Source organism: Cryptomeria japonica, chromosome 8 (genome assembly GCF_030272615.1).
Source record: "Cryptomeria japonica chromosome 8, Sugi_1.0, whole genome shotgun sequence".
NCBI classification, from domain to species: Eukaryota; Viridiplantae; Streptophyta; class Pinopsida; order Cupressales; family Cupressaceae; genus Cryptomeria; species Cryptomeria japonica.
The window spans coordinates 607,347,751-607,369,802 of NC_081412.1; positions in this window are offsets into that span (position 1 = coordinate 607,347,751).

A 22,052-nucleotide genomic window follows, 5' to 3' on the forward strand; every position below is an offset into this window, starting at 1 on the left:
GCAAGGAATCAAAACCACTTTCACACAAGAAATGGGTGAGAACGAAAGAAACATGTAGGCATGGGAGAAAATGAAGGATTTTGACATTGATTTTCTTGTAGATAATAATGTGTTAGAATCAAGAGGGAAATATGTTCAAGTTTTGTCTCTACTAACACATAGGAATGAATTGATCAAGCATATGGTTACTGATCTTGAAGGTGAGATCAGAAGTAAACCTCAACAAGAATAGTTGATATCCCTTGCTACCTATATGGTAAGGATAATCAGCAATTGGTCTCAAGAGATACCCTCATCCAGGAGTTCCATTCTCTGATCTCACATTGAATAGAACAAGATTTCACTCTGAACACCTTTGATAAACTTCTTGAAATACAGGTTGGTTTAGAGTTGCTTGCCTCTTTGCTCAAAGATGGAAAGAAGCAGGATGTGAAGACAAGAGATTCTATATGCCAAATCAATGCCATATCAAGTTGTCTCGCCCTGCCAGATGAAGCTGAGATGAAATATATCTTGGCTAAATTTGAAGAATTTAAATCCAATGAGGAGGAGAAAGATGAATAAAGTGTCCCCTTTGACACTTAGTTTTTCATGTAGATGCATTTTTAGATGTTGTAAGTTTTCTCGCAGCTGCATGTTCCCTATATGCTATAGTTGTTGTCAAGTGGGACTGTGCAGTTGAATTAGTCAACTGTGCCCACCTTTTTCTCCTTTTCTCTCCTATATATAGAGGAGCCTCATTTGTAAATATGGATCTTTTATTATTCTAAGCAAGACTCTGCCAAATTTTTGCCTCAACTTAGACTTTGAGCTTTTTTGTTGTGAAGATTCAACCAGGTAAATAAAGAAAGCAATTCTATTTGATCTCAAACTTTGTGTTGTATCAAACATTGTTTATATGAGTTAATGTCCCAATGTTCATTGCTTATATATGTTCTTTATTTCCTTGGCATTGGTGATATTGTTTATGTGATCAATAGAGCTTTCCAATTTTGATAAGTAGACTTTGTGCTATTTGCATATTTGGGAAATTTTCTGATGCTAAGTGATTAGTTGTAGGCTTTGTATTGCTTCTATTACTTGTGTTTTAAGGGATTGGGAAATTATACTTGAAGACTTTGAGATACAAGTTAAATTTCTTATCATTTGTAATCATTAGCTTAGTTAGAATTACATTCAAGAAAGACTTTGTGCTTCTTGATTGTAAATTTTGGTGTAGTTTGTTCATTTCTTTAAGTATCAAAAGTGATAGAGAATTGTAACAAAGTGGAGGGAGAATACATAAACTCAGAAAAAAAAGAGTTATATTCCCAAAACTTACCCACAAGTTTTAGTTTCTTGTAATTAGAGAAGAAATTTCAAAGGGAACCTCCCCTTGCCAAGAGGAGAGATTAATTTCTCAACATAGCGGTGTGTGAATTATATATTTTTCATTGGTATGCTAGTGACAAAATATTCACCCAACAAGTATACAAGACAAATATCATGATATTATTGATCTTATTCATACTTATTTGTGTGATCCTGCTAGAATCAAAAGTTTTCAAGGTGATAGATATTTTATGCTAATCATTGATGATTATTCTAGAATGATGTGGGTTACTTTTCTAAGGGAGAAATTTGAGGCTTTTGAAAAGTTTAAAATCTTTAAAGCTAAGGTTGAGACTGAGACAAGATTGAGGATTAAGTTCTTAAGGTCATATCATGGTGGAGAATTGATATCCGACGAGTTTAATAACTTTTGTGAGAATAGTGGCATAAGGAGACAATTTTTTGCTCCCTGGACACCTCAGCAGAATGGAGTTGTGGAAAGAAAGAACAAAACTATCTTGGATGCTGCTAGAACCATGATGATGGAAGCTAATATACCTCATATCTATTGGAGAGAAGTAGTGAGGACAACAATTTATACATTCAACGGAGTTCATAGCAAAGGAGAAACTGGTAAGACACCTTATGAGTTATGGTTTGGCAATACACCTACAGTTAATTACTTTAGAATTTTTGGTAGTAAATATTATATCAAGAGAGATGATTTTATTGACAAATTTGATCCTAGATGTGATGAAGGAATATTCTTGGTTATTCTAATGAAATCAAAGCATATAGATGTTATAACAAAAGATTGCAGAGAATTATGGAGAGCACTCATGTCAAGGTGGATGAGAATAATAGAAGTCAAATGAGAACTTATGAGCAAGAACCAACAGTGGAAATGATCATAACTGAACCGATAACACCTTTACCAGAATAGAGTGTTGAACCAGTTACTCTGGCAGTATCAAAAAATTCAACAGTAACTTAAGATCAGGGAAGAAGAATAGAGATTCAGAAGACTCCTAGGTATGTGAGGTTGAATCATTCAGAAGATCAGATCATTGGGGATAAGAACAAAGGAGTGATGACAAGAAGAAGATTGGCAGCTGATGAGGTATGTTTAATCTCTCAAGTTAAACCAACATCAGTAACTGAAGCTTGTAAAGATGAATGTTGGATGAAAGCTATGGAAGAAGAATTAGATCAGATAGAAAAGAATAACACATGGGCTTTAGTTCCCCAACCTAAAAGTAAGAATGTTATTGGAACTAAATGGGTTTTTAGGAATAAATTAAATGAAGTTGGACAAGTTGTGAGGAATAAAGCAAGATTGGTTTGTAAAGGATATTCTCAGAAGGAAGGAATTGATTATGATGAAACCTTTGCACCAGTAGCTAGGATTGAAGCTGTAAGATTATTTCTTGCCTATGTTGCACATAAAAACTATAAGGTTTATCAGATAGATGTTAAGTGTGCTTTTCTAAATGGGGATCTTGATGAGGAAGTTTATATTGAGAAACTTGATGGCTTTTCACTTTCAGATGATAAAAACATGGTTTGCAGGTTAAAGAAAGCCTTATATGAATTGAAACAGGAACCTAGAGCTTGGTATGCTAGGTTGGATAAATATCTTTTAAAACTTGGTTTTACTAAAGGTAATGTTGACAGTAATCTATATTATAAAGTCATTGATGATGATATAATGATTATTGAGGTCTTTGTTGATGACATCATTTTTGGAGGTGAGGATAAGTTGTGCATGGAATTTTCTAACAATATGAAGAATGAATTTGAGATGTCTATGATTGGGGAAATGAAATTTTTCTTAGGTTTGTAGATTACTCAGTCTGACAAAGGTATTTTCATTTGTCAAACTAAGTATGCTAGGGAATTGTTGAAGAAGTTTGGTCTTGAAAATTCTAAACCGATTGGTACTCCTATGGTTACAAGTGAGAAATTGACAAAGAAAGATGAATTAGCACCAGTAAATCCTACAAGATATAATTCTATGATTGGAGGTCTGATATATTTGACTCAGACTAGACCGGATATAATGAATGTAGTTTGCATTGCATCAAGATATCAAAGTGATCCTAGAGAAAATCATGAGAGTGCATTGAAAAGGATTTTTAGGTACTTACAAGGAACATCTGAATATGGTTTGTGGTATCCTAAAGATGATGACTTTACTTTATGTGCATATACAGATGCAGATTGGACAGGTGATGTTGATGACCGGAAGAGCACTTCTGGTGGATCTTTCTTTCTTGGAAAGAAACTTTTTTCATGGATCAGCAAGAAACAGTCATGTACTTCCTTATCTACTACTGAAGCTGATTATGTTGCTGCTACTACTAACTATACTCAAGTTCTATGGATGAAGCAAATGTTAAAGGACATAAAAGTGCATTGCAATGAACTGGTAGTTATTCACTGTGATAACTCTGCTGCTATAGACATATCAAAGAATCTGGTATTGCACTCTAAGACAAAGCACATATCTATCAAATACAAATTCTTAAAGGAAAAGGTGGAAGAAAATAACATTAGATTGGTTTATATGAACACTAAAGAGCAGATTGTAGACATCTTCACTAAACCTTTGCCTACATAATCATTTGAGTACCTCAAAGATAGATTAGGGATTTTTGCCCCTCCGATAGAAACTTGATTGATGCTATTTAGCATTAGTCTAGTATGCATTATTAGAGATATTATTCATTCTGGATTGATGTGGTGATGCTACTACTCAAGGGGGGGTAGTTAGTCTTGTGATTCAGTGGTTTATGATCTTACTTTGATATTTATGTCAGATCTTTGGTATTGATATCAAAGGGGGAGAGATATTCTAGTGAAAAACTTAAGGAGCTATATACATTAGGGAGAAATTTGTAGAACTTAACTAAGATATCTTTTACAGGGAGAATATGAATCAGAACTTCATTGTTATATTCTTGTGTGGGAGATTTGTTTGGCATTTCTTGGCACTGGGATGTTTTTTACATCTAGTGTTGCCATCAATGCCAAAGGGGGAGATTATTGTCAATTTGATGGAATTGATTATGATTTTTTCTCATTGATGTCAACACTAGCTGCTTTGGTTGTTTACTGGTACCCGGTTGGTCCCAGTAGGATGATTGGTTTCCGATTGCTAGAGCATGTTGATCCGGTATACTCCAGTATGCTTTGGTTTATGGAATTGACTTAGATATGCTATTCATGCTATTCAGATATATGTTTACTCAGTTGGTATTTACTTGGTGATCGGATGCTATCTTATATGCTAGTAAGCCTGGTTTATTGATCCGGTAAGGGTTTCACCGATAGAGCTTTGTTGAAGATCTTTTGATATTATGCATAAGTGGTGTTGGTGTGGCTTCTAGAAGGGATTCAAGATGTTGATGGTGATCATGTTCGAGCCTTGAATGATTGGATTCATTGCTTTAGCATGTGTGGACCTAAATTGGGTCTTGTACTATCTATGTTATGGACCGACTTAATGAAACATGTTTTTGGGACTCCTCGATGTGTTTCTGGGATGATTTATTGGTTGCATAATATTTGTTTGGCCTCAGGCCGACATGTTTTATAATTATGTAATAGGTTTATTGTCTGGGTGGCCGACCTAATTGTTTAAGGTCTAGGGTTTGTATATATATATGTGTGTATGATCTCATTTAGATTAATGGGTATGCAAGTGAATAAGGTAATAATCATTCATGCAGAGGATTTGGTCGATCATAGGTGAATGAGTTGGGTTTATGCAAGAGGTTTAAGACCTTTGATACTGAGTTTAACCGGAACTGTACTTAGACATAGGAGATGCTATCATTGCAGTTCATTCTTTCTTCTAGATTGTAGTTTGGATTTCTTATGTAGTCAATGAGGCTTCTTTTGTGATGAGAAGTGTGCTCTAGGCTATTGGCCTTCCTGCAAGTGCAAGCTCCTCAATTTTTAATCACATACTTACTCCAAAAGTATTATCTAACTATGGGTAGGCTTCCCACCATGGTTTTTCTTTTTATTAGGTTTTCCATGTACAAATATCGGTGTCATGTGGATGGTAACTATTCTCTAATTGGTGCTTGTGCTTAATTGGTATATCTACTATTTCGGTAATTGGTTTATGTATTCTGGTATTAATCTTATATGTTTCGGTAATAACGTTTTGAATGCTTAAGGTTCCGGTAATCTGGTGACAACTGATTCACCCCCCCTTTCAGTTGTCTTCTGGTTATTTGAATTGTCTAACACAAACCCCTATCCACAACCCTTCTTCCCTTCTTTTTTATGTATAGGTTGCAGGTGCACAACTGTATTTTCAGATTTGGACTCCATTTGTAGAGGTGGAAAAACCCTTTTCATTTTGCTGATTTTTCAGAGGACCGTGTGCACTTTCAACATGGTCCTGATGAATTTTCTCCAAATTTATAGGGTAGATCTATATCAGTCTAAATATCTCAGATCCGAAGTTAGAGCGTGATCGAGAACTAGTAGCTCCTCATTTCACTCATTTTATCTCCCTTTCTCGCATAGTCAACAAGTCAACTTTCCCATTTACAAAAGAGGGCAAATCACACTTCAACCCTTGCAATCCACTTGGTATTCACATCCTTATTCTCTTTGGATTTTAATCTAGTAGATTTAAGCCCCTCTTTTGAATGTAAAGTTGCCCCAAGTGAAAATCATCCTAGTGACTTCCTTTCTCTCTCCTAGGTGGGGAGTCACTAGGGTTCAATTTTCAACATTATATTTTGGTGAACCCAACGTCTTACACATTAATTTTGATTTCTCATTATTAGATCTGATTAAGTGCAATTTGAATTTCAAATTTTCATTTCCAAGTTTGATCTTTTTACAAATTTTAGAGGTTAATTGCATAAAAACCCTAATTTTTCATTTTGAGGAAATTAAGCTTGTGAAGTGCAATATTTTAATTGCTTGTTTCAGATTTGGTTTCTATTTCAAAATTTCAATCCAAATCTACCTTTTGATTATGAAAATTCAGTGGTTAAAAAACAAAAACCTAATTTTTAAAATCCTTCTATTTTTGACCTTTGATTACTTATTTGATTGATCTAGACATCTCCAAATGAGCTATTTTTTTGGATTCTGCAATAAAATCATAATATCTATCATCCCTAAAAATTTCAAAGAAAGTTGGTTGGACCATGTGCACTTTCAACACGATCCCTGACTTTTTTCCTGAAATTTTGGGAGACGGAATTGACTGTATTTTTCTGCTTAAATCCAGAAAATGGGCATACATTATCAATTATAACACCTTCTAAGGTTGGAAACAAATTCAAATTTCATCACTTTCATCTTTTGAATTAATTTTCATAAAAAGGTCCTAATTTTAGATCTTCTTTTCCAACAAATTAAGATTTTACTTAAGAGACTTTCAATGGAAAGTAATAAATTGGATTTATTTGCTCTTTCACATATGATTACATTGTTTTTCACATATATTTACTACAATCATATGTCGGATAAGGGTGTCTTTGATTTCATGTTGCTTCTCTTCATTCATAGCACTTGGTCATATTGTGTTGTTAGAATTTCAAAATTATTCCCTTTTCAATTAGATCTGAAAGCTTTCATGTATCATTAGTGGTGAATTATGGTGATGTTGTTAACAAAATGCATTTCTTATGTTAATCACCTCAAATCTTTTGTAGACCCTAAACCTAGAGATCCTAACCCTTGTACCTCTCCTAGGGTATCTTGTGTGGATGATATGAGACCTAATGCTTTAACCAGTTATCTTTCTAAAAAAGAGCAAGCATTGGAAAGTAATATGGACCCATCTTCTTCTCATACACATACCCTTGAGCAAGGGGGCCAAAATCAAAACATTAACATTCTTATATCTTTAGATCCTCCTTATTCTCCTAAGACCTATCTTCAACATCAACGTATATGTAGGGAAGATGATGTCATGCATTTTATTCATGACCTTTCCCCTCACATAGAAATAACTAAAAATGAGCTTTTAGATGATGAAGATGTTCATCTCCAATCTCCCAAAAAGGATAAGCTTGATAAAGGAAAGGAGATTGTAATTTCACATGATACTCCTTCTTCATCTAAAAATCCTTTTCTTCCCCCTTACACATCAGATTTCAAAGAAATTCACAATCCCATTCCTCCATCTAGTCAATTGCAACATTCTTATAGTCGTGGATTTCATATAATAACAAAACAAGGTTTTAAAGGACAAGGAATTGGAAAGTTTGAGAAAGGAATTTGTGTCCCTATAAATCCTCCTACATAAAATACTACAAAAGGTCTAGGAAATGATACTCCTCTCTTTATGGATGAATTCATTAGGCTCCAAAACTTTTAAAATTATCTTCAAAGACAACAAATCAAAAGAGCCCACAAGAATGCTTTTTCTCTTCAAAACGTCCTTTTTGTTAATTTCATCAAACCCATGACCATAATGTTGATGATTTCCCTCATTTTCAAAAATCTATTCAATATGGCATAGAAAGTGGCAAAATTAGAGTTGTGGATAATAATCCTTCTTCTTCTAATAGTCCTTCTCCTTCATGTTAAGAAGATATTTATCATCCTGAGAGACTAGCTACAAGAATTTATTGGAGATTGAAATATGATAGGAACATTTCCTTTCCTCCTCAAAAGAAGAACAAGAACCTTAAGAAACTGAAAGGTATTGAATATTACATTTTTTATGATTTATAATCACATTCTCTAGGGAAATGTTATGCATTTAAGAAATTTGTTCAAAAGAAATATGATCTTGCATGAATTTCTCTTACAATAGATCTAGTTGTCTTCCTTGACATCAAAATAGTGCCTTAGCACTTATTTTCTCTTCATGTTGCTCCTCACCCTATCACATAAATAGTCAACTTATTTGGGGGCTTTTTATCATTTGCAGTGGTGTTGTTTCAACTTTACATACTTTCGGGCAGCAATGTGGAATTCATTTTCCTCCTCCTTTCTATATATTTATCTCTTCTTCATGCATTATTCATTATTAGATCTCCTTTCTTTAGTAGGGTTATTCTTATGTGAGCATATAATTGTTCTTTTGTTTTCCTCTTTGCTTGAGATGAGTTTTCTTTAATGAGCAGTGCACTTCTTCTCTTTCTTTCATTCTCTTGGAAAAAATTACCTCTTTTATGGTTTCGATTATTTGCAAGTATGATATGCCCCTTATCATGGAATGATCTCTTGAGAAGTATCTATCCCTTCCTTGAGAGGATTTGTTTCATTAGGAAGGTATATCGCTTGAAAATAATCACCATCAGAAGATGTATAATGTTTTCTCCTTGTTCTCCTCACTTGGGGGGCAATGATTTTCACTCCTTTCCCTTTCTTTCTTTCTCATTTATCATTATTTCCTTTAGGGGCCACATTTTTCATATGTGATTATCATTTCTTACAATGGTATGCTTTTATGATTAATTCCCCTTGGGGAATATGTGATGCTTTTCTCTCTTCCTTTCAAAGATTACCACTTCTTGAGACATGCATTTTAAATATACTAATGTCTTTTCTTGCATGCAATCATGAGACTACATTGTGCATTTGCTTATGTTTAATCTATCTCTAGAAGATTTTGTAGGCTCTTCTCATTGTCCTTATATTTGGGGGGCAATGATTTCTCTCTCTCTCTCTAGGGATCCACTTTTCTATATTTTGTGGATGGTGTGAGTTATATTACTTTATGTCATTCCTTGTGCGAAATTGTTGGTGGTTTGCTCAAGGGTTATCTCTCATACAAGAGGTGTAAGTGTAAGTGCTTGACTACAACCTCTTTCCCATTTGGTAATGTACATCTATGATAAAGTCACCCATCCCTCTTGGGGATAAAAGTGAGTCATCCCCCATCAAGGATCCCTTTCACCTAGAAATAAGAGGAAGGATTGCATTCTTGTTCTCTCCCTTGCTTTGTTCTAGAAGATTTTATATTTGTCTAAGACAACTCCTCTTGGAGGGAGATGTATTTTGAACAAAGATCTCTTCTCCTCCAAGGATCTTCTTTACACTTACAACAAGATATCTCTTTTCAACTATTCTATCCTTGCTTGAAGAGTACTCCCTCTCTTTCTTGGATTTATGAAATTGTTGCATAACAAATATATTCTTTGTGATGAAGGTAGGTATCCTTGTTCTACTTTCCTTAAGATATCAACATCAACCTATATTGACATCTTAAGGGGGAGGCACCCACACTACTCCTTTGTACTATATTTCTCTTCTACATTGTATAGTGGGGCATTCTTTGAACCAGAGGGTAGGCTCTTAAATCAAGATGTCATCACTTTTCTTTTTTTCAGTGGGACATTCTTGGAACTAGAGGGCAACCTCTCAGAGCAATATGTCATCACTTTTCTCTTATACAGTAGGTCATTCTCGGAACTAGAGCACAAACTCTTAGAGCGAGATGATGTTGTTTTTTCCTTGTGCAATTGGTCATTCTCGAAACCAGAGCACATACTCTTAGATTAATATGCCACCACTTTTCTCTTATGCATGGTGATTATTCTCAGAACCAGAGCACAGACTCTTAGAGAGAGATGTCACACCCTCTTGACATTTGTACTATACATCTTATACCGGTTGTAGTGTGCTCGGGAATAGACTCCTATGAGGCACTTTGAACCTCACTAGCACACATGTGCTTGAGGTTGGGTGGAAATAATGGTGTTCTCACTCCCCTCTCTTACATGGATCACCCAGACAGACTCTAGGGGCTAGTTTTCCATGTCCTTCTCTCCATGGATCACCTAGTTTTAGGACTATGGTTTCTCTCTTGTTCGCCTTTCTTCTGATGGATCACCAAAGTGTGAATTCATGTCCTCTTTCTTCTTCCTCTCATGAACCCATAGTTTTACTATTGATGGTTCATGGATGATGTTAGCTTTTCTCTTTTATGTGATCACTTGTGTTTATGTAGTGTCATTTTTCCTTATGTTTTGGTTAGTTGTTGAGACATTTGAGTATCGAGGTCTCTTTAACTAATTGGTTTGTGGTCTTGTATCTTGTCTTTTTGTTTTTGTGTTTGGTCTTGTTTTTGGTTTCTCTTGTTCCTTTTTGGTTTTGTGTGCTTTTTCATATGTTTGAGTAAGTTAATATCCTAAGGTTGGGGGCTCTGTTCCTCAAGATTAGTGATGTCTTATACTCCTTGTGGTATTTCTCTGCATCTCTCATCTTCATGTCACTTTCTTCTAATTTACCAGTAGTATTGGCATAAGCCATACTCCCGCTAAAGTGGGGGATAAATGTAGCATCATAAAATTGCGACCCTAGCAATTTTAACCATATTTGAGGTCCTCACCTTGGCGACAATATCTTCTTTCCCAACTGAGACCCCTCTCTGCACTTTCACCTTGAACCCCTCTTGTTTGAGCTCTGATTTTGCCTCAGGACCCTGTCCAGGCCCCGAGATAGGGTAGGACAGGGGTGTGGCACCCATATCCCCCCCTCTTAGGGTGGCCCTAAGATAGGTCCCTCTGGCCCTATTTGTATTTCGAGATTCCAAACTTCCCCGATGTCGACCTTTGATGAATTAATCCTCTGAGTCATGTATAAAAGGGAGTTGGTCTTCTCATTTGCATGGGAAGACGATATGCATGAATAGGAGAAATACACAGATGAGCAAATATACACAAAGAGATGAAATTAAAGATAGGAAACCTCCATTATAATCATCAAGCATTCAAGTATTCTTCATTCATCCATTGGAGAAACATTACAACATTCATTTGCAAGTATGTGTGTGTGTTAGGGTTTTGTCATCTTACATGCCATTTCATGTGACACTTGTGATTTCATTCAAGAAGCAAAGCAACCATCATCAACAAATTGTAGATCTACAAGGTATACATTTCCATTATTTACATTCAAGAATTTGCAATTACTTTCTTTCAAGGTTGATTCCTCAACTAGGGTTTGATTAAGGAAAACCCCTATCCCCAAACCTTCTTCCCTTCTTTTTTGTGTGTTGGTTATAGGTGTGCAGCTGTATTTTCAGATTTGGACTCCATTTGCAGAGGCAAAAAAACTCTTTTTATTTCATAAATTTTTCGGAGGACCGTGTGCACTTTCAACACGGTCTCGATGACTTTTCTCCAAATTTACAGGGAAAATCTATGTCAGTTTAACTATCTCATATCCAAAGCTACAGCACAATCCAGAACTGGTAGCTCCTCATTTCACTCATTTTATATCCCTTTTCTCGCATAGTCAACAAGTCAACTTTCCCATTTACAAAAGAGGGAAAATCCCACTTCAACCCTTTCAATCCACTTGGTATTCACTGTTAGATTCAATGACAGTCCCAAAGACACTGAGAGGGGGGGGTGAATCAGTGTCTAATCAGTTGGTTAAATCTTTAAACTTATTTATATCTTTGCAACCCAAAACAATGTACCGGTAAACAAGAAATAATGCAGTTAAGAGAAATAGTAGAGACACCATAAATGCACACCATAACACGATATTTTAATGAGGAAACCCAGTGTGGGAAAAACCTTGGTGGGATTTGTGACCCATAATATTTACTCACTGTCCAATATGAATAAATACTACTTACAATAGGGGCCTGCACATGCAAGAAGGCCAACTGCCTGGAGCGCACTGCTCAAAAGAGTCTCACTGACTACAATATGGATAATTAAATCCAATACAATGTACTACTCAAAATAGCATCTCAAATGCCTGGTTCAATACCGGTTTAAGCTCAGTCAGATACCTTAACCAAAACCTTTGTTGTCCACTATATCACCTCATACAATAATTTCCTATCCATTACCATATCAAAATGATCTATAAGATCTCATACATATATGAGTCTTTTATAATACACTAAGTCGGCTTACAAATAATTAATTACATTTACAATATAATTCATATAAGAAAAACTTTATCCCATGTCGGCCTGAGTGCCGATATACTTCATTTGTGGTGTAATCTAGATGCTGGTGAAAGTGCCTGTCGGTGCCAGTGCATGATGTCTGTGATGCTGGTGCATGTGTAGAAACATGTTGCTGGTTGGTTTCCATCAATGACAACATCAACTATTCTCATTAGAGTGTAGAATGCCAACAATCTCCCCCCTTGGCATTGATGAAACACTCATGAGAAAAATCTAAAACTACTATCCAAAAAAAGAAGTATGCTCCCCCTGAGCAAGTGATCTCTTCTGTGCATTTATTTTCTCCATACTACTCCTTATTTATTTTTCTATTTATTTTTCTCCATATACTACTACTCCCCCTTTGACATCAATGGAAAAGGATGTCAAAAAGAATCAAAGAATACAAAAATGCTACCTCATTTCCTGTAACTGGTTGGTTACAATTTGAAAAATGTCCGCCAAAATTAGATTAAGGATTTGCATGACTTTGTTGTTGTCAGATAGAATGGTTTCAGTCTGCTGGATCATGCCGGTTAGATAGTGCATTTGCTTCTCTGGTGATCGTTCTCCTTGGACTGTTACCTTTGATAGCTCAACCCGCCGAGTAATGAGACTATCCAATTTTGGACCAAGTTTACTTTTGAGTTCCTGGGCTTTTAACCTTATCCTTTCTTTCTCTTTCTCAATTTTCTCTAACTTCTCCTCAAAACCTGCCATTTCCTGCTCAAAAACTGAGATAAGTCCTGAAGAATCTATCAAATTATCTGCAATGTCATCGATTTCTTTCTATGTCTTCTTGATTTCCTCATCTATATCCTCTGTCAAATGGTGAGGCTTGCAAGCTTCTCTATACAACTCCTTATATTCCAAAATTGTTGAGTTGAGTACCGGTAATAATGAATCCATATGCTCATTATAGTTTTTGAGGGTTTTCTCAAAGAATTCTCCTTTCTCTTTATCTACTCTTTCCTTTATAGTATCCTCATTCACCTTATCTATAGTTATGACATTTTCAGCAATGAATTTGGCCAATGTGTCCAATTTACCTAAAGAATCATTAATGTGATCTATCTTACAAGTAGGTGCAATCATTTTCAAGATAGGTAATGTGTTATCAATAGCCTTAAACGCTAAGGCATTGCAATATGTTATCCTCTTGATAGAATCCAATAGAACCTCTATTATGTTAGTAGGTCTAAATTCACTTGTAGATGTGCTTGGTTCTGCTATGGGTTTCCTCTCAATAGATGTTTGCCCAATTACCTTCACTATTTCCTCCTTATTTCCATTAGTTGCTTCCACTTTACTTACATTTTTTATCGGTTCCTTTGTTTGTGTTTGTACCTCTACTTTTGATTTTTTAGTCTATACAAGTATCTCTTCAACTGTCAGTTTCTCTGATTTTGGTTGCTCTATGTTAGTTACCTTATCCTCTGTTGGTTTCTTAGTCTCCAGTTGCTCTGCTTGTGTCGGTATCTCAGTCTTTTGAGAGTCAACAGTGTGTGTCAGTATCTCAGAGATCTTACTGTCCTTAACATCATTTGTCGTAATTTCTGCAGTCTCTTTATCTACAACAATGTTGATATCCTGTGTATCCACATTCATGGTGAAAAGTATTTTAGACTCTGGGTTAGTATCATCATGAGTTACTTCATCAGTTTCCTTATCCGGTTGATTTTTTGTATGTACCGATGATGCTGAAGTTAATGGAGGGGTGTCCTGAGCCGGTGGAGGGATGTTATCTGTTACCTTTATAGCAGGTACACCACCGATCTTGCCTTTCTCTTTGTCCTTTCGATACACCTTAGCAAAAGATTTGTCTATTTTCTATCTTTCCTTTTCCTCTTTCTTTTCCTTTTCAACAAAAAAGATATCCCATTCTTTCGCAGTCTCGTCAACAATCTCCTTAACTCTACCAGCCATTAGGCTCACTTGCCAGTGTCCACTAACAAAAACTAACCGGTTTGCTTCAAAGATTAGCTCATCAATTTCCTCTCTAGAGTTTACAGGGTGCACTGCCAATAATGCTTCAACTTTTAGCTTTTTATCTAGTTCCATCACTAACATTCTTTTAGCTTCTAGCCTTAAATATAAGTCATTTGGTAGATCCTCTACAACTTCAATCAAAACCTTCTTATAGATATCTAAATGCAAAATTATACTAGCCTCTATAGTGTCCTTGTCTGAATCTTTGTAAGAATGATAGTATTTATTTACATTGCAAAGATTTCCATCCTGTGTTATCTCATTTACCAATTCCTCTGGTATCAGGGTATCCGGTGTCTTAGTATATTTCTTTTTTGGTGTTAGTTTCTTTTTGGGTTCCCTAACTGCCTGTTACTTTTTCCTTGGTGTTCTAGTCCTTTTGGGAGAAGGAGAGGGTACCGGTGAGGGTTTCTTCTTCTTCCTTTCAACTCTTTTGAACTCTATAGCTTTCCATTGTCTTTATCTGAAGAAGTAACAACCGGTGAAACATGAGCTTCCGGTTTCAATCCTTCTAGTTCACTGGCAGATATACCACTTATGTTCATTACATTTTCTTTGACCTCCTTGGCCATCTTGGATGCATCTCTGATAAACTTCTCTCTTCTTTTTCTCTATTTTTGCATTGAAACAACACTCTCAATGGTCTCAGCATTTCCAAAAGTTTCTTCATTTGGTTCTCTAGGTGCCTCAAGTAATGTTTTAGCATATGTTTCAAGAATGTTTAGATCAACTTCATAACCCATTTCAGTAACCCAAATAGTTCTAGGGATAACTGCTTCCATCCATGTCTCATCAAATTTGATTATAAAGCAGATTTGCTTGTCATACTTGTCTACTATGCTCTGTGATAACCTTTCTCTAGCTCTCATCTTAGTTTGAAAGTTTTTGAAGTAATCTGTTATAATGTTGTCACTATTAGAGTCCATACTGGTGATAGCTTCCTTGATTTTTTTGCCTACCGGGATGTCATATCCAAAGTCCTTATGACCAATGTTAGGTATCTCTTTGGTGAAGTAAAGCATCAGACACACAAGAAGGTTGCCAAAATGAAATGTCCCTTTCTTGTCACCCTTAATCTTTTCCAGGTTGTCTATTAATTCATCTTTAAGACATTCACAAACATCAATCTTAGCAATGTTCTTTACCATCTCATGCACATTATGAATACATAAGCTGGAAACTGAATTCAATCTATTTGCATGAGTTACTCTTTATCTAAGTATCATACTCACATATCTCAAATTAGCATCAGTAATGTCATAAACCCTAAGAGATCTGTTGTCAGATGTAGCTTTGGAAGCCACATGAACTCTCCATGAACTCTACTCAGAACTAGATGGACTACCTCCTAAGGAAATTTAGGTATGTTCAGTATCTCAATGAATCCTAAGTCTTCAACTATCTTATGATCTAGTTTAATTAAACCTTGTTCATCAGTAACGACACCACTGTACATGTTCTCCAAATCATCAATTCCTAGATTTTCTATGTTGCAGTGAATGTAGATTCTAGGGTCTTCGGAAAATGCAACACCCATCAGAATTTTTAAAAAAGCTTCAATAGAATCATCTTGCTTGGCAATTTCAGGGATGATTTTAAACACGGGCCTAGGGCGCTTAACATTTTCTACCACAGTAGGGTTTGCAATAAACTCAGGTGCAGAAGATGAAGATGCCATTTCAAAAGATAAATACCTCTTAGCTTGAAATCCTTGAATGCCTGAAAATCACTTCATTGCTTCACCTTTAGATTTCCCTTGCTCAATTTCATGCTCTTTGAATGCTTGAATGCTTGGTGAGTCAAAATGAGGGTTTTCTGGTGTTAAATAACCAAAAAGTTCTTCAAAAACCGCATTAAATTCTCATCGGTTAAACATATCTGTCAGTAAAGAAGAAATGTGTCTTCTTACCATCAACCGAGGGTAGAATACATGATTTTCAATTTGCTGGAATACCCCCTAAGGATTATTCCTTAGTTAGATGAAGAATCTCCTACCGATGGAGGGTTACTCTGCTCAACCAGTGCAGAGACAAATTCATCAACTCTCTGATCTCCTTTCTTAATCCATTGCTTTGAAAATTCTTTCTTTATTTCATTTACCTTTTCTTTTCCCTTCACACTAGATCCTTTATTGTTCACTGATATAGTCTTGCTTCTACAAAATTTTGCAATATGTCCAATCTTATTACATGAATAACAAGTTACATTATTCCTCTAAATAGCTTTTCCATATCCTTGACCAGTTTGTGATCTATATTGATTAGATAAATGCCCAAATCTACCACAAACATAGCATTTCACATTCATTCTGCAATTTTTTGAATTGTGACCAATTTTGTTGCATTTGGAACATTGGCCGGTGGGTAAGTTTGTATTCTGATTATTTCTAAATCTGCACTGATTTTCTCTATGACCAAATTTGTTGCAATTGAAACATTTCCCATTAAATTTATAAGCATTAGGTTGTCTTACTGGTTTACTGTGATCTTGATTGTTTGCAGTCCCAGAACTTTCTCCATGTTCAAATCCAAGTCCAATTGTATCTCCATCAGGTTTTTATCTTTTCAGCATGTCATCAAGTCTTTCTAAACTTTTCTTGAATTTGTCTTTGTGTTCATTTGCAGTGATCAACTCATTTTCAAGAATTCCAACTTGTCTCACAAGCTCTTCCTTATCATGTTGCATGTGAATCAGATTTGTCTTTAGAATATCAATTTCATGACAAAGTATCAGGTTTTCATTACCTCCATCATTAAGTCTTCTAGTCAAATCTTCTTCATTCTTCTATCTGTCTTCAAGATCCTTACATAGCCTCATAGTTAAGTCTTGCATTTCATTCCTCATGTTAGTGTTCTCTTGCCTCAACTTGTATGCAGTATCCCTAAGAGTTTGTTGGTATTTTGGTATGGTTTTGTCATTGATGTCAACACCTACTGAAACTGTGGCACTTTGGAGATCAAGCAACATTCACGGACAGACAAGTGATTATTGCAAATCACTAGTATATGGTACATCGGCAGGATACATTGTTCACCGGCACTTGGAAAAGCATGGAAAACACTTGGTAATGTCGAAGACATTGTTTGGACATCTTATCTTGGAGAGTTGTTTATTAACATAATCATATTTGCATATTTGTTGTTACTGGCAAATAAATCTAGGATTACACCAGTAGGTTTATCTTATCCAGATCAGCATGGCACGCTAAGGAAGTGATTAATTAATGTTGTAAATGCATTAAGCCGACATGTTCAATCGGTTATTGCATCGAATGTTGAATTGTTTGTAAAAATGTTTTTATTGTAAAAACTTGTAGAGCCGACCTACTAAAAATGGTCTTAGGTTATGGTATAAATGTAAGGTCTTAATTGTAAGATCAAGTGTGGAATGCGAAGAAGGTATATTGTGAAGGTATATGCGAGATTTAGCAGAGCTATACATGAAGACATCATTTGAAGGAGAAGATAGGTTTTTGTGAAGACATATTAGCATTACACCGGTACTGAATCCAGCATATGAAGATGCTATTTTGAGCAGTACATTTTATTGGATTTAACCATCCAACTGTAGTCAGTGTGACTCCCATTTGTGTTTGAGAAGTGAGCTCTAGGCACTTGGCCTTTCTGCATGTGCAGACCCCATTTATGTACACTTACTATCTATAGTAGTATCATCTGATTGTGGGTAAGGTTTCCCACTGTGTTTTTTCCCCTTACAAGGTTTCCATGTACAAATATTGGTGTCATGTATTGTGGATGACTTTATGTTTTGGTTTCATGCATTAATCTTTACCGGTATTGCATTTAAGTGTTAATTCTATTCACCGATATAACAGACTGTCTCACTGGTATTAAGCAGTAAATTGTTTAAAGTGTTTTTGGTTTAAAGTTTCAGGACAACTGATTCACCCCCCCTCTTAGTTGTCCCTGGGACCTAACAATTGGTATCAAAGCTAAGTCCTCTTTTGCAGAAGTTTAACAACTTGAGGAGATCAAAATGTCTACTAACTATTTCAGGAAGGATAGTCCTAAACTTGATGGAACCAACTATGGGATATGGAAGATCAGAATGGAGACACATCTAAATTGCATTGGAAAGGACATCTAGGATGTTACAAAGAATGGTTATACTGCTGCTACTCCCGGTCAGCCTGCTCCCACTAACTTGACTAAAGATGAAGAGAATGATTGCAAAGCAAGAGAAACACTTTTGAGTGTATTATCAGATCAGCAAATCATGGGATTATCAGATAGATCAACTACTAAAACTATTTGGGATCATTTGGAAACACTGAATGAAGGAGATTCCACAGTCAAAATTGCAAAACTAGAAAGCTTCCGGGTCAGGTATGAAAGTCTGAAAATGGAAGAAGATGAAAGAATTTTTGCTTTTATGGAAAGAGTAAATGAAATTGTTTTGGGTATAAAATGTTGTGGAGGAACCTTAAGTGAAGATGAAATTGTTTCAAAAGTTTTAAGAGGATTACCACCGGCACATAAAATGAAGGTTACTGCTATAAATGAGTTAAGAACAATGCCTAATACATTAGTAACTAGGGATACATTGATTGGAAAACTTTCAGCTTTTGAAATTGAGGAATTTGGTCATGTTACTACTATAAAGACATATTATTTGACAAATCTAATTGGAAAGCCCTTTATGCAGGAGAACTTGAGGAAAGTAGAAAAGAACTTGAAGAACTTGAAGCACTATTTGCAAGGAAAATGCCTTAAGGTCCTATTGGAAGTAAGTATGAAGGTAAAGCACCCTTTAAATGTTTTAACTACAATAAGATTGGTCATATGGCTTCTAGATGCCCTGATAGAAATGCTAGACTAAGAGAAGAAGCTAGAAGAACATACAAGCCTAACCCTGAATATCAGAGATACAAATTTAAGAAGAATAAGGACAAATCTTGTTATGTTGCTAATGAAGGAGTAACTGATGATTTTGATGAAGATCCAACAGACAATGGATGGGTTTTTGTTGCTATAACAGAAGATCAACCGGCACCTGCACTGCAACCGGTAGAACAGGCCTTGGCAGCTAAAGTTGAGGTAAAAGATGAATGGATAATTGATTCTGGATGCTCACGTCATATGACGGGAGACAAAGGTAAATTCTTGAACTTTCAAGAATATAATGGTGGTTTAGTAAGATTTGGAGATGATAAAGCTTGTCAAATTAAAGGTAAGTGTTCCCTATCTCTTGATGGTAAACATAACACTGATAATGTTTACTATGTTGAAGGTTTAAAGCATAATCTTTTAAGTGTTGGTCAATTGGTTGAGAAAGGATTTCAATTACAATTTAAGAATGGAAAATGCAAAATCATGAACATAACTGGTTTAGAAATTGCAACCGATAATCAAACTAGAGGTAATATCTTTCATTTGAATAATAGTGAGAAGGCATGCTTGATTGCACATATAGATGAAAGTTGGCTATGGCATAAGAGACTTTGTCATGTAAACTTTGATTGCATGGTAAAAATCAGTACTACTAAGGCAGTTAGAGATTTGCCTAAAATTGTCAAACCTCACAATACAGTATGTAAGGAATGTCAATTTGGAAAACAGGTTAGAGCTAGTTTCAAAAGTATTCTAGAGAAATCTAATAATGGTCTTGATTTAATTCACACTAATTTATGTGGTCCAGCTAGAACTAAAAGCTTACAAAGTGATAGATATTTCATGTTGATCATTGATGACTATTTTAGAATGTGTTGGGTTACTTTTCTCAGAGAAAAATCAGAAGCACCTGGAAAGTTTAAACTATTCAAAGCAATGGTTGAAAATGAAACTGGTAAGAAAATCAAATGTTTAAGATCAAATCAAGGAGGATAATTTACATCTAATGAATTTAATACATTTTGTGAAGTAAATGGAATTAGAAGACAGCTATCAGCACCTCGAACACCTCAGCAGAATGGAGTTGTTGAAAGGAAAAACAGAACTATTTTGGATGCTGCTAGAAGTATGTTATCAGAAGCAAATCTACCACATGTATATTGGAGAGAAGCAGTAAGCACAACAGTCTATACATTCAACAAAGTTCACATCAAAGGAGAAACCGGTAAGACCCCTCATGAACTATGGTTTGGTATTACTCCCACTCTTAAGTATTTCAGAATATTTGGAAGCAAATGTTACATTAGAAGAGATGAGTATATTGGAAAATTTGATCCTAGAAGTGATGAAGGTATATTTCTTGGTTATTCATCTAAGAGTAAAGCATATAGATGTTTAAATAAGAGATTGCAGAAAATTGTTGAAAGTACAAATGTAAAGATTGATGAACAATTCAGAAGAATTTCAAGGTATATAGATTCAGAACCAGCAACAGAAATTATATCAAATGAACATATACTGAATCTACCAGTATAGAGTGAAGATCCAGTTACACCGGTATCATCTAAAAATTCTACTATGACTGAAGAACAACAGCAAACCAAGACACCCCAGTATGTAAGATTGAATCATTCTGAAGATCAAATAATTGGAAACAAATACAAAGGAGTTATGACAAGAGGAAGACTATCAAATGAAGAGGTATGTCTTATTTTTCAAATTGAACCATCGTCAATTAATGAGGCATGTGAAGATAAGTATTGGACTAAAGCTATGGAAGAAGAATTAGAGCAGATTGAGAAAAATAACACTTGGACATTAGTTCCCCGGCCTAAAGATAAAAATGTAATTGGAACAAAATGGGTATTTAGAAATAAATTAAATGAAGATGGAAAAGTTATCAAAAATAAAGCAAGACTAGTGTGTAAGGGATACTCTCAAAAGGAAGGAATTGATTATAATGAAACCTTTGACCAGTAGCTAGAGTTGAGGCAGTTAGATTATTTTTGGCTTTTTCAGCACACAAGAACTACAAAGTATACCAAATGGATATTAAATGTGCATTTCTGAATGGAGATCTTGAGGAAGAAGTTTACATTGAACAACCTGATGGATTTTCTTTAACAGATGACAAAGATATGGTTTACAGGTTAAAGAAAGCTTTGTATGGATTGAAGCAAGCTCCAAGAGCTTGGTATGCAAGATTGGATAAGTATCTTTTGAAAATTGGTTTTTCTAAAGGTAATGCTAACAACAACTTATGCTATAAAGTGACTAATGATGACATCTTGGCTATAGAAGTTTTTGTTGATGATAAAGTATTTGGAGGAGAAGAAAGATTGTGTAAAGAATTTTCTATTGAAATGCAGCAAGAATTTGAAATGTCTATGATTGGTGAAATAAGATTCTTTTTAGGATTGCCGATATCACAGACTGACAAAGGTATATTTTTGAGTCAATCAAAATACTTAAAAGAGTTACTTAAGAAATTTGGGATGGAGAACTATAAACCGGTAAGCACACCTATGACTACAAATGACAAACTATCTTTAAGAGATGAATCTACACCAGTTAATCCAACTAGGTACAAATCTATGATAGGAGGTTTACTGTATTTAACACAAACAAGACCTGATATTATGAATGCAGTATGTATTGTTTCAAGATTTCAGAGTAACCCTAGAGAAAATCATGAATCAGTTGTAAAAAGGATTTTCCGGTACCTACAAGGCACTACTAATCTTGGATTATGGTATCCTAGAGATGAAAACTTTGACCTATGTGCATACACAGATGTAAACTGGGTAGGAGATGTGGATGATGAAAAAGCACCATCGGAGGAGCATTTTTTCTTGGAAACAGACTAGTTTCTTGGTTGAGTAAGAAACAGAGTTGTACATCTTTATCAACAGTAGAATCAGAATATGTTGCAGCAGCAACAAACTGTACATAGGTACTTTGGCTTAAACAAATGCTGAAAGACTTAAAGGTAAAATGAAAGGAAC